Below are 10,349 nucleotides of genomic sequence, written 5' to 3' on the forward strand. Positions count from 1 at the left end.
CTAGCCAACGCTTGCACTTAGCGACGTCTTGCGACGGTTTTGGGAACGGTATGAAGACTTTCTTGCCCGATGCTTGTAACTCTTTGAGAGATTTTGTCCATTTGTCGGGATACCTCGAGTCTGTTTTACACTCACCCCAACAGCAGTGTTTGGTAGAAACCATTTTTTGTCCCTCTAATTATTAACTCCATGATTTCACCAAATTTTCTTCATTTTTGTTTCACTTTTGCAGCCCTCGCACATACATTTGCCTTTGGCAGATCGAAATGTTTGTCTGAGTCTGTGCGGGGGGTCTCATGGGATCTCATGTGACAAAATCTATTTTTAGTAATAGTGCAAGACGCTATTGTGTTGAGTGATAGCATCAAGTAAATTAACTTGTGTAAAATTTGAACATGTCCCAAGTTGATTTCCTTCTTTCTCACTTGCACTTATATCAGTCACATTCAATACAGTTATATCAAGATGTCTTCTTTTTTCATTCTTTTTGAGTCCTTTTTTCCAATTGTTGACCTTTAAATTCAGCTGCTGCTCATCTAGCTATATCTGTTGTTTTTAAACTAATAGCCAATATTAAGCCAAAAATAAATAAAAGAATCATTTCACATTTTCAAAAGTCATGAGAATTAAAGTTATCACTAAAGATATCAATAAAATTGGCATATATTAAATGTTATTTATTTTTGTTCTTTAGTTTTCATTTAGAAGGCCATGTATGTGACCAGGCAAAATTACCATCAGACTGAAACTTTTCTGGCATTGTCGGCCTTTATTTTGAGCCCTGCTGAATATTTAACAATGCCAATTTGTAATTATTGCATTTGGTGTTTCAAAGTTTTATATTTATTTAATGTTAATTGGAATGTCATCCGGTGGAATATTATTAGCATTTAAACACTTTCTCAAGTCCTCTTGAAGATGAACCAATGATCCTTGAAATAGGTGAGATGTTGCATGTGCAATATTTTGTACAGTTCATTGGGGCACACGATTTTTTTCTTTGATTTTTAAAAGTTAGTTTACAATTTTTTGTTGTAACAAGTTGTAGGTGCCCTGTTCGGATTCATCACCACTGCTATCTGGATCAGATGGAAGTACATCATCCAGATTTTCAGTCAACAGAAAAGATTCATAAGAGCAGGAAGGTGTGTCATCTTCTAATGACTCTTCAAATTGAATTAATGACAACTGCAGACTGCAGTCATCACCATCAACAGAATCACTGTTTTCTTCACACCAGTTTCCTGACAACAAGAAAAATGAAAAAAATATGATCAATTGTGGTTGTCAGAATATTAAATTTTATTATAATTCATTTCAGTATATAAACAATTGTAATACATTTATTCAGCAAAGTAATTTATTTCAATGACTGTATTAAAGCTCAAAAATGAATGGTTGGGTGTGGGAAGTTTTCATGTCCTTCTGTCCACTCCAAGATTCCTACCATTCCTGACAGTGACTGCTTAGAAGAAATGACAACAAAAATACAGTTTCAATTGCACATGAACACTTAGAATTCTCAGGAAAAATATACATACGTACATTTTAAGTTCAAGCTTTTAATATTCACCTTTGAACGGCTCGTCCACCGGGTTGCGACTGAAGAAAGCGATGATGCTTCTCACAAACACGAGGAATGAATGTGTTGGCTCGTTGGAACATTCTTCGGCAACTGTTGAGACCACACACGGCAGAAAAGTCTTCATCAGCAGAATGCCTTGAATTTATGTGTCAGCAACAGAATTAACCTAAGGGCTGCAAAGCAGCAAAGACTGCATTTCCAAGACATGGTGCGATTGATCAAGCCCAGCAAAAAACTGGGAATGATATCCAAAACGATCGGCCAATCAGCCCTATTAGATTTCCCCCATGTGATTAGAAATGTCAAATCAAATGCCATGTGTAGCAAAGCCGACAATTTCTCGCCCGCTTTTTGTGGTATTCTACAGTGGTAGTGGCTGCGAGCAAGCATTGGAGTTGGACTTTTTTGCTTTTAGAATGGTGGATAAGGATTCCCCACTGGATGACACGGACAATGAAGTGGCTTTGTACTGTTCTCAATCCACACACAAGCCTTCAAGTAAAGGAATAAGTCAATTAAGCAATTTAACCTGCATGGAGCTGGTAAAGTACCTAGGAAAGTGGGGCCTTTCTCAAGCAATTTGCAAGGCACCAAAAGGTTTGTACATGTTATGTTTGGTTAGCTATTCACTGGAAACCAGAAACTGATATTCGATTTGTGTAACCCTGTAAATTTTGATTTTTGGAAATCATTTTCCACAAAGCTTGCTCCTGGTGGGAGATGTCAAAATTGCACTGCCGCCCAATCTTTGCTGCTTTGATTCTTAGCGCCTTAAGGGGGCACTGTCATGAAGGTTTTTGCTAATGTTCTGTGTGCTTAAGTTTGGAGCTGGTCTCCTAAATACAATATTTATTTACCTTTAACTGATACACAAACTAAGAGGAAAGCATTTTTTCTAAAACTGTTTTCTTTGTAGTGAGAGAAGCCTGTTTATCTTAAAACGCTCTCTTTGATGGAGTAATGAACAGTAGCGTCAGGGGAATCGAAAGCAAACAATTCAACTGAGGTAAGAACAAGTCTTCTACCTTTCTGACCTTTCTTTTAATAGAGACACCTTGTAGGATCATTATCAATACACAAACTTTATTTTCAAGGTTATTAACTTCAGAGCAGCTGGAGTGACTGAGGAGATGTGTGAGATGTTTATAGGGGAAAAGGTAAGCTGAAGTTTATAGTTGACATTCAAGGGAAAGTGATTGATCACTTGATGTCGAATGTATTATTTTGTAGTCCTTAAGTGGTGATACTCACCTGACTTAGTGTTCGGTAGCAGTTTTATAGCAAATTAGAATGCAATGATTCTTTATCTCTGCTGAAAGTTTACCAAATGTCTGAGTTTGTTACTCATGCAGCTGGATCTGGGTTCCCAGAAGAAGAGTTCTTGTACTACCAACTTAATACTCTGAACAATTGTGTACATGAAAACTCCTTTGTCCTCACAAAAAAAGTTAACTGGTTTAACAATTTCAGTGCTTTGTAAATATTGTAACCTTGAGTTAACTGTTAATGCAATGCGATGTAAGTCCAGCGAGGTACTCCCCTATATAAGCTGTAAAGGTATGTGTGGCAACAAAGGGTACAGAAATAATACCTGTGCAACAATGTATGCCTTCAATGCAGCAGCTTATAGACACCAAAAATCAATTTTTATTCTACAAGGTAATTCCTTTTTCATTTTATGGTCAGTGTAAAACGCACACTGCAGACTGGGGGTAAAATGCAGACTGAGGGTAAAGTGCAGACTGCCCTGTTGCTGTGCTGTAGTGTTTTGCTTGCCCTGTGTTCCGAACAATTCCAAGCCCACTTGAAGCAACTAAGACCCGCGGTGGTTTGAACGTTATTAAACCTTTGTCGATGAAAACAGGATGAAGGAATTGCGCTGCAAGAGTCGGTCGGTCCCAGACCTAATCGCGTGAACAAAATTCAAAATGGATGAGACGTGAACAAAGGTAAGATACAATAGCATTATGATTAGATCGGGCCCTTGTGGGAACTTGGTTCAACAAAATGGGCATTTGAGAAGTCGAGGTTGATAATATAATGTTTGACTAAGGCTAGGAAATGTCTTTTGGTTTGAGTTTTCAGGATTTTGGAAAAAAAATGGGTACGTGTCTTTGTTTGATCCAGATTTGATCATTGTGTTTTTTATTATTGATATTTTATTTTACCCTCAGTCTGCATTTTACCCCTGGTCTGCAGTCTGCAGTCTGCATTTTACCCCCTGTCTGCAGTCTGCATTTTACACTGACCGTTCATTTTATGATTATTCTCTTGGGTTTTCTATGTAATAAGGTATCCTGCATATGCTTGTGAAACACTAAATTATATATACAAGTTTCTTTTGAAAAGACAATTACACAGTACAATCCTTTTTAAAATCTCAACTCTGGTTTTCCATTGATAATGAAAATAATCTTAAACTGATTTCATTTAACCATTATATGAAAAAGACTGTGTTAACACTGAACTGAGCTACATAGATGTCAGTGCGTTTTAACTGATAAAGTGAAATCACAGTTTTAAAACACAAAATAAAAGCAACAAATCTTTTAATCTTTTGTGTCAAATTTGCATTGACTTCCATTCAATTCCAGATAGACAAGGCTACTGTGCTTGTAATGGATGAGAAGGACCTCGTAGACCTAGGGTTGACGGCAAAGGGAGACCATGTAAAGTTACAAACGTTTTGTAATCGCAAAAACAAGAAACCGTCCGAAGACAGAGAACAGAAGATAGCTAAAACTAAGGAAATCCTTGGGCAGAGTTAAGGTAGCAGGGCTAAGAAACGTCCCATCAGTGATACTGCTAAACCAGAAAATGACGGTGGGTTGAAAGGAAAAACGGCCAAGCCACGCTCAAGTTCGAATTTGGATGAAAGAACTGGATACTTGGTTGCGGGTTTGTCCAACAGAAGAAGAACAATGGTGGTGGCACCTGTTCGTACAACGTACCACGTCATGCAACCTTAGACAACTGTCAGGACATAGTGGTGAATCTTTTCTTTCCCAACAGGAAGAGCCCAGTGGGTCCTGTAGAAGAAATGAACATTGCCATGGAAAATTTTAGTGGTGAGTTTATCATATTCATGCAAGACGAAGACCAACCATGGCAATTTACTGCTGAGAAGTACAAGCAGATCACAGGGCTTCCAGTGCCAAGAAAGAAAGCAAGACCATGAGTCAGATCAGTCTGCAGACAACTTCATGACACCAACCTTTGAGGAAAAGGCCGGATGCCCACCAACCACTCTCTCTTTTGATGAAAGTGACAGGCTTATTGGAACATCAAAGGAGCATCAAGAATATTTGGAAGACCTAGAGAAGATGGTAAAGGCCTCCGTTGAAGCAGACAAAGAAAAAGAAAAAGTCAAAAAGAGAGAAAGGGAAATCTTGATGTGGAGGTGAGAATGGCCAAGGAGCAGGCTGAATGACTGGAAAGACTTTGGCAGAGTCGTTGAAACCAAGCAGTAACAATCCTCATGTGAGGGTTTCAGTGCATCAGAACGTCCTGGGTGTGGTTACCAGAGCATTTGATCCGAACAGAACAATTTCAGAAATTTATGACTGGATTGGTTCTCTATCCCCTACACCGGAACATTTCTGTTTCACTACTTTTTAATCTTCGACTTTGTATCCCGAAGACCGGATAGTCACAGTTAAGAACACCATTATCAACATGACGGTGGTGGAAGAACCCATACTGCTCTCCAGGGCTGACAGTGATGTCCATTTTTAAGACGGAAGGGGATTTGAAGGCACAAGGGACAACACTTTGCCTGATGTTGATATAATACAGCTGTCCCCTTCGACAGATAATCAGACCAGCTCTGAGGTCAAACCAGTCTACAACAGCCCTCCTGTGCAGCTTCTACAAGGCGAAAGCAACAGTGACAGCAACACTATTCAGTCTCTTGAAGACAAGCACATGAAGCACATCTGCGGTCTATTCCTTCCTAATTGATCGTCCTGATGTTGTCAAAGAGCTACTGGCAATCTGTAAAGATGATGGGATTTTGTGCACTAAATTATCCCTGTCCTTCGTTGATGAAACTGGTCTTGGGGATGGCGTTTTGAGAGAAGTGTTTTCAACCTTCTTTGATTCCTTCTTAGCTAGGTTTTGCGAAGGCAATAAGCAAGTTGTCTTCGTACCACACCCTTCCTTAACAGACGAAGATTATGTGGCTGTGGGAAGAATAATAATGCATCGGTTTCTTCCAACGGGGACATTTCCAGTTCAGGTGGCAGAGGCACAAATCATCCAGACAGTGTTTGTTCAAGTCAGCGAGGATTGTCTAGTGAGTTCCTTTTTACAGCTCTTGCAGGAGAGGGAATGCCCAATTCTCAGCAAAGCTCAAGAGAAGGGTGGTCTGTTTCCCAGCGTTGCAATAGTAGACATCCTGTCTGAGTACAATGTCACATCCATTCCGACAGCCAGCAGCCTCCCTCGAGTTATCAAGCAGGTGTCCAGATTAGAAATTATCCACAAGCCCTTCTTTCTCCTCAAGAAGATCAGAGAAGGGATGGGAAACTTCTGAATAGACATCACGAAATGTGAAATGGAGGAGATCTACCACCAAACAATGTCAAATGCTGCAAATGTTACAGAGAGTCTTGATTGTGCGATATCGGACAGGAAGGAGGGACAAGTTGCTGGCTGGCTTGTGTGATACTTGAAAGCGACAAACAGCAAAATGTTATGCTGTTTTCTACATTTTTGCACAGCTTCTGATATGGTCCTACCCAACAAGAGAATAGTGGTGCAGTTTGAAAACATATCTGAAGCTGCAATGAAACCAAAAGCAATTACTTGCTGTTGTTCCCTGCTTGTGCTAAAAGGTTATAACAGCTTCGCACATTTCTCCACCAACCTGGATTTCTACCTGACAAACACAACCTTTTCGGAGTTAATGGACTAACTGGTGAATAGAAGGCATGGCTGTCAAGGGTGAAATGGTACATACACTAAAGCTGGACTTACCTTATTGACATTGTTGTGTTAGGAATCATCTCAAACATATGAACTTGTACTTTGATCTATCCTAAGAAATGATCAGTGGACAAAGCTGTTTTGTTATGTTGGCGAATCTGCCTTGGAGTTGACCAAGTATTGTAGCTTGTAATAGTGTATAAGTTGAATTCATTTATCATCCGTTTACAAGATTTCTTGAAGAATCTATCAAGAGATTTTCAGCCTATGTACCGTTGTGAGATACTCACTAACAAGAAAGGTTTCTAGCAATTCTTCCATAATTTTACTCCATTTATATAGGAAATAGCTCTGTAGATCAAGACTAGAGATTGAGTTCAAGTCACATGGATATTTAATCAATTATTTCTTGGCGTCATTTTGAAATAGTTGGAACTTTGAAGCATTGCTGCCAAAGATAGGGTTAAAGTTACAGTTACTGTAAAACTAATATATACATTTAGCCAAGCCTAAAAGCGGAGCTCCTCAGTTATTTAATTGGATGTTGTCAATAATTAAAATCACTATAGATCGTTTTCACTGTCACGCAATAAAAAAATAAATCGAAAATCATTCTTTGGAAAAAGCTATGAAATTATGATGTTATAGAAGATAACTGAATAAGACACTTCTCCAAGTTTTAGGCCTGTGCGTTTCCCCAAACTTCAAACTTCTCGCAGATATTTACAGAGCCCAGTATGAAAACGCCATGTTGGTGTACCTCCGTGGTAAATAGTGTAAACATCTGGAACTTACTTTGGCTATCTAGGCACTGATTATTAGTACTGATCAAACAAGCATTTACATAAGCACTTTTCCTAATGCTCTAACATCTATAAAGGCTCAAAATCATGAGATAAGTATATATTTTTCAACGAACTCGATCGTAGCCTTGTGTCACGCACCTCCATAACCCTGAAATTCAGAATGCTCTGGATTCCAAACGAAGCACGCTATTGAGCTGTAAAATTGTAAACAGATATAAATATACCGCCTCTCATGCCTGATGAGGATAAAAACTTTGGGGGCTCTTTAGTTTTGGATTTCAGAAAGTGATGACGTCATGTGAAAACAATCTATACATTGTAGTCACCATCTGTCTTCTCATTGGCTAAAAAAAAAAGAAAGAAAAAACTACAGTTAATTCTGGAAAACAGCGCAACCTACAGATTATTCACTAATTTGCTAGCAGATTAGTGAATAATCTGTAGGTTGCGCGCGCCATGCATGATTTTCAAGAGTAATGTCAAGTTCACGGACAGCGAAGTAAGAACATGGCTTGTCGAAAATAAACTGTGTTCGGTGCGATAATGCGTTTGTCGTTATTTTCTTTAAAACAATGTATAATAAAACAATTATTAGATTCGGTTTTTGTGATATCCGAAATAATCAAGGTCTCGGTTAGTGTTATCAGCTTCACTTACCTCGACCTTGATTATTCCGGATATCACTAAAACCTCAGCCAATAATTGTTTATAATCCAACTTGCACGGCATCCGCGTTGGATTACATTGTAATGCAAATAAAAAAGCTAAGCATTAAACTTAAAGGGCTATTGGGCTGAATTGTATGCACTAAATAAATCAACGTGTGAGAAGAGAGAAAGGGTTTTTCTATATTTAACACGTTCCTCGTGTGTGCAGCCCCACGCATGCCATACCGAAAACTGTGGGAAAGAATGCAAAACAAGTAAGCGTGCGAGAGTGACGTGCGAGCGACAAATGGCGATGCTGCGAGCTGCTAGCAGCCGTGGTCCGATGTCCGCGCTACTAGCGGCTCGTGGCATCGTTGCTCGCACGTCATGCTCACAGTCATGAGTCACGCTCGTGCGCTTACTTGTTTTGCATTTTTCCCCATGGATTTTCGAAGACGAGAGAGACTGCTCGCAGTCTAGGTGATGTGATAATGAAAACGAAAATTGAGCCTTAATTCATGGGCAGATTTCAGGGAAACTTAGGAGGCCACCCCTTCCCCCTCCCCTATGACTTTTTTCTATCTAGATCTCTTGGAACGTTCGTTACACAAATCGTCCGTTGTTGGGTCGCCCTTCACGTAGCCCCGCGCCTGCACTCAGCGGATTTTCCCCTTTCGAGAAGAGCTGAGGAACACTGGGAACAAGACATTAATTCGCCGCTCGTGGCAAGTATATAACCCTGCAAAACACGTCGGATTTAACTATTTTGATCTGAGTTTTTAGGTTTCAAGTGATTTTTCCTCTTTATTAGGTACCCGAAAAATTAATGCTCAGTTAGAAACATGTCAGATCATAAGCAACGTGTTTACGAAAGGTCTAACAAGATCCACAAGAGAAAAATTTGAAGTTGAACGCCATGAAATGTTGACACAAGAATAGGTACTTTCTTGAAAAGATTAAGAGGTGAGCCATCTGATATTTTTCATTGTTGATAGTGGTAGGCTTTAGGGTTGATTACAGTGTTACAGTGTAAGTAAGCTTATTTTACACTAGACTTTTGATTCAGTCAGTGTAAAACGTAGACTGCGGACCGCAAACTACAGACTAAAATGCAGACTGACCATTGAGTCCAAACCGAAAACAGGCTAACTGGAGCATTTTTTTTAGGCTAACCTAAGTGATATCCAGGCTAACCAGAGCACGACTCAGCTGACCAGAGTGCAGTCTTTCACTGAAATTAGCCTGAATAATCATGTTTAAGATCAGCACCTGATGCTATTATTATAAAACGATATGTACTTATGAAGTCTGTAGTCTGCAGTATGCATTTTACTCTAAGTCTGCATTTTACTCTCAGTCTGCATTTTACCCCGGTCTACAGTCCGCAGTCTGCGTTTTACACTGATGATTTTCAATTTGATTGCCAGCAAAGTGGAAGTGAAATCGGAACGTCTTTGTACATTACTAAATTACATAGGCCATCAAAGAATATTTGACCGTACAGGCCCTTTCAGAAAATAACCACAGAATCATTTAAATAGATAGAACAGTAAACTGTTGGAATTTTGTTGGCAGTATCATCAGCACAGAGTAAATGATGCAGTGCATAAATTAGTATCTTTAGAACATAAAGGAAAAAGAGTCTACTCCCATATACAATGTACTTAAATGTTGGGTGTTAAAGTTCAAAATACTATAGGTAATCAAGTTTCTGTAGGTCCTAGGTTAGAATCTAGTTTTAGTTTATAACAAATTAGGTGGCTATTATGTTAGTTCCAGTAATTTAATGGAATAATTTTGAGTACTTAATTTGTTCATTTATTTACGTCCACTTATATTCTGTTTGCAGAATGCTAAAATGGATACAATTTATTGGTTCTATTTGACACACAAATCTTACAAGAGGCATGCTGGTTGTGGTTTCACTAGATAGAACAGCAGTAACCAGAGTTGTGGGAATATCGTTCCGGATTTGTTCTATCCTTGTCAGCAAAAGCTTATACTAAGTATGTGTTGCTTGAATAAAACAATAACAAGGCTTAATGATTCTGTAATCATTGCAGGCTTTGTTAAATTTACTTTCTAGTCTGTTCTTCGTTTTTGGACTATTTGTATTTTGGCCAACGTACTATAATGTGTAGTCCCTAAAAAGGCCAATCACTGTTATAAGATTGTACAATAATTGAAGTGCATGGTACCTATGCAGTTATTGGAGAGCCTTACAGTCAAACTCACAAGACCATGAACACCTAAAATATGTCTGGAATGTTTATTGTGTTATAATAACCAATCATGAGCGAGATCTGCAACCACAGAAACAGATGAGTTTCTATCGGTCATGGAACAAATTTGTTTTGTGACCGGTCTCAAAATAAATCCTCTATT

At 38.9% G+C, this 10,349-nt stretch overlaps 1 long non-coding RNA gene across 1 annotated transcript; it reads left to right on the forward strand.

The window, feature by feature from the left end:
* The first annotated feature begins 8,391 nt into the window (after positions 1-8,391).
* LOC149099250 (uncharacterized) lies at positions 8,392-10,007 on the forward strand. Its single transcript, XR_016203852.1, has 2 exons — positions 8,392-8,927; positions 9,814-10,007. It is a non-coding gene; the product is annotated as an uncharacterized LOC149099250 (long non-coding RNA).
* Positions 10,008-10,349: the final 342 nt, after the last annotated feature.

The sequence above is a fragment of the Orbicella faveolata genome, unplaced genomic scaffold (genome assembly GCF_042242905.1).
Source record: "Orbicella faveolata isolate gen_17 unplaced genomic scaffold, um_ofav_v1 contig_46, whole genome shotgun sequence".
Classification (NCBI taxonomy): Eukaryota; Metazoa; Cnidaria; class Anthozoa; order Scleractinia; family Merulinidae; genus Orbicella; species Orbicella faveolata.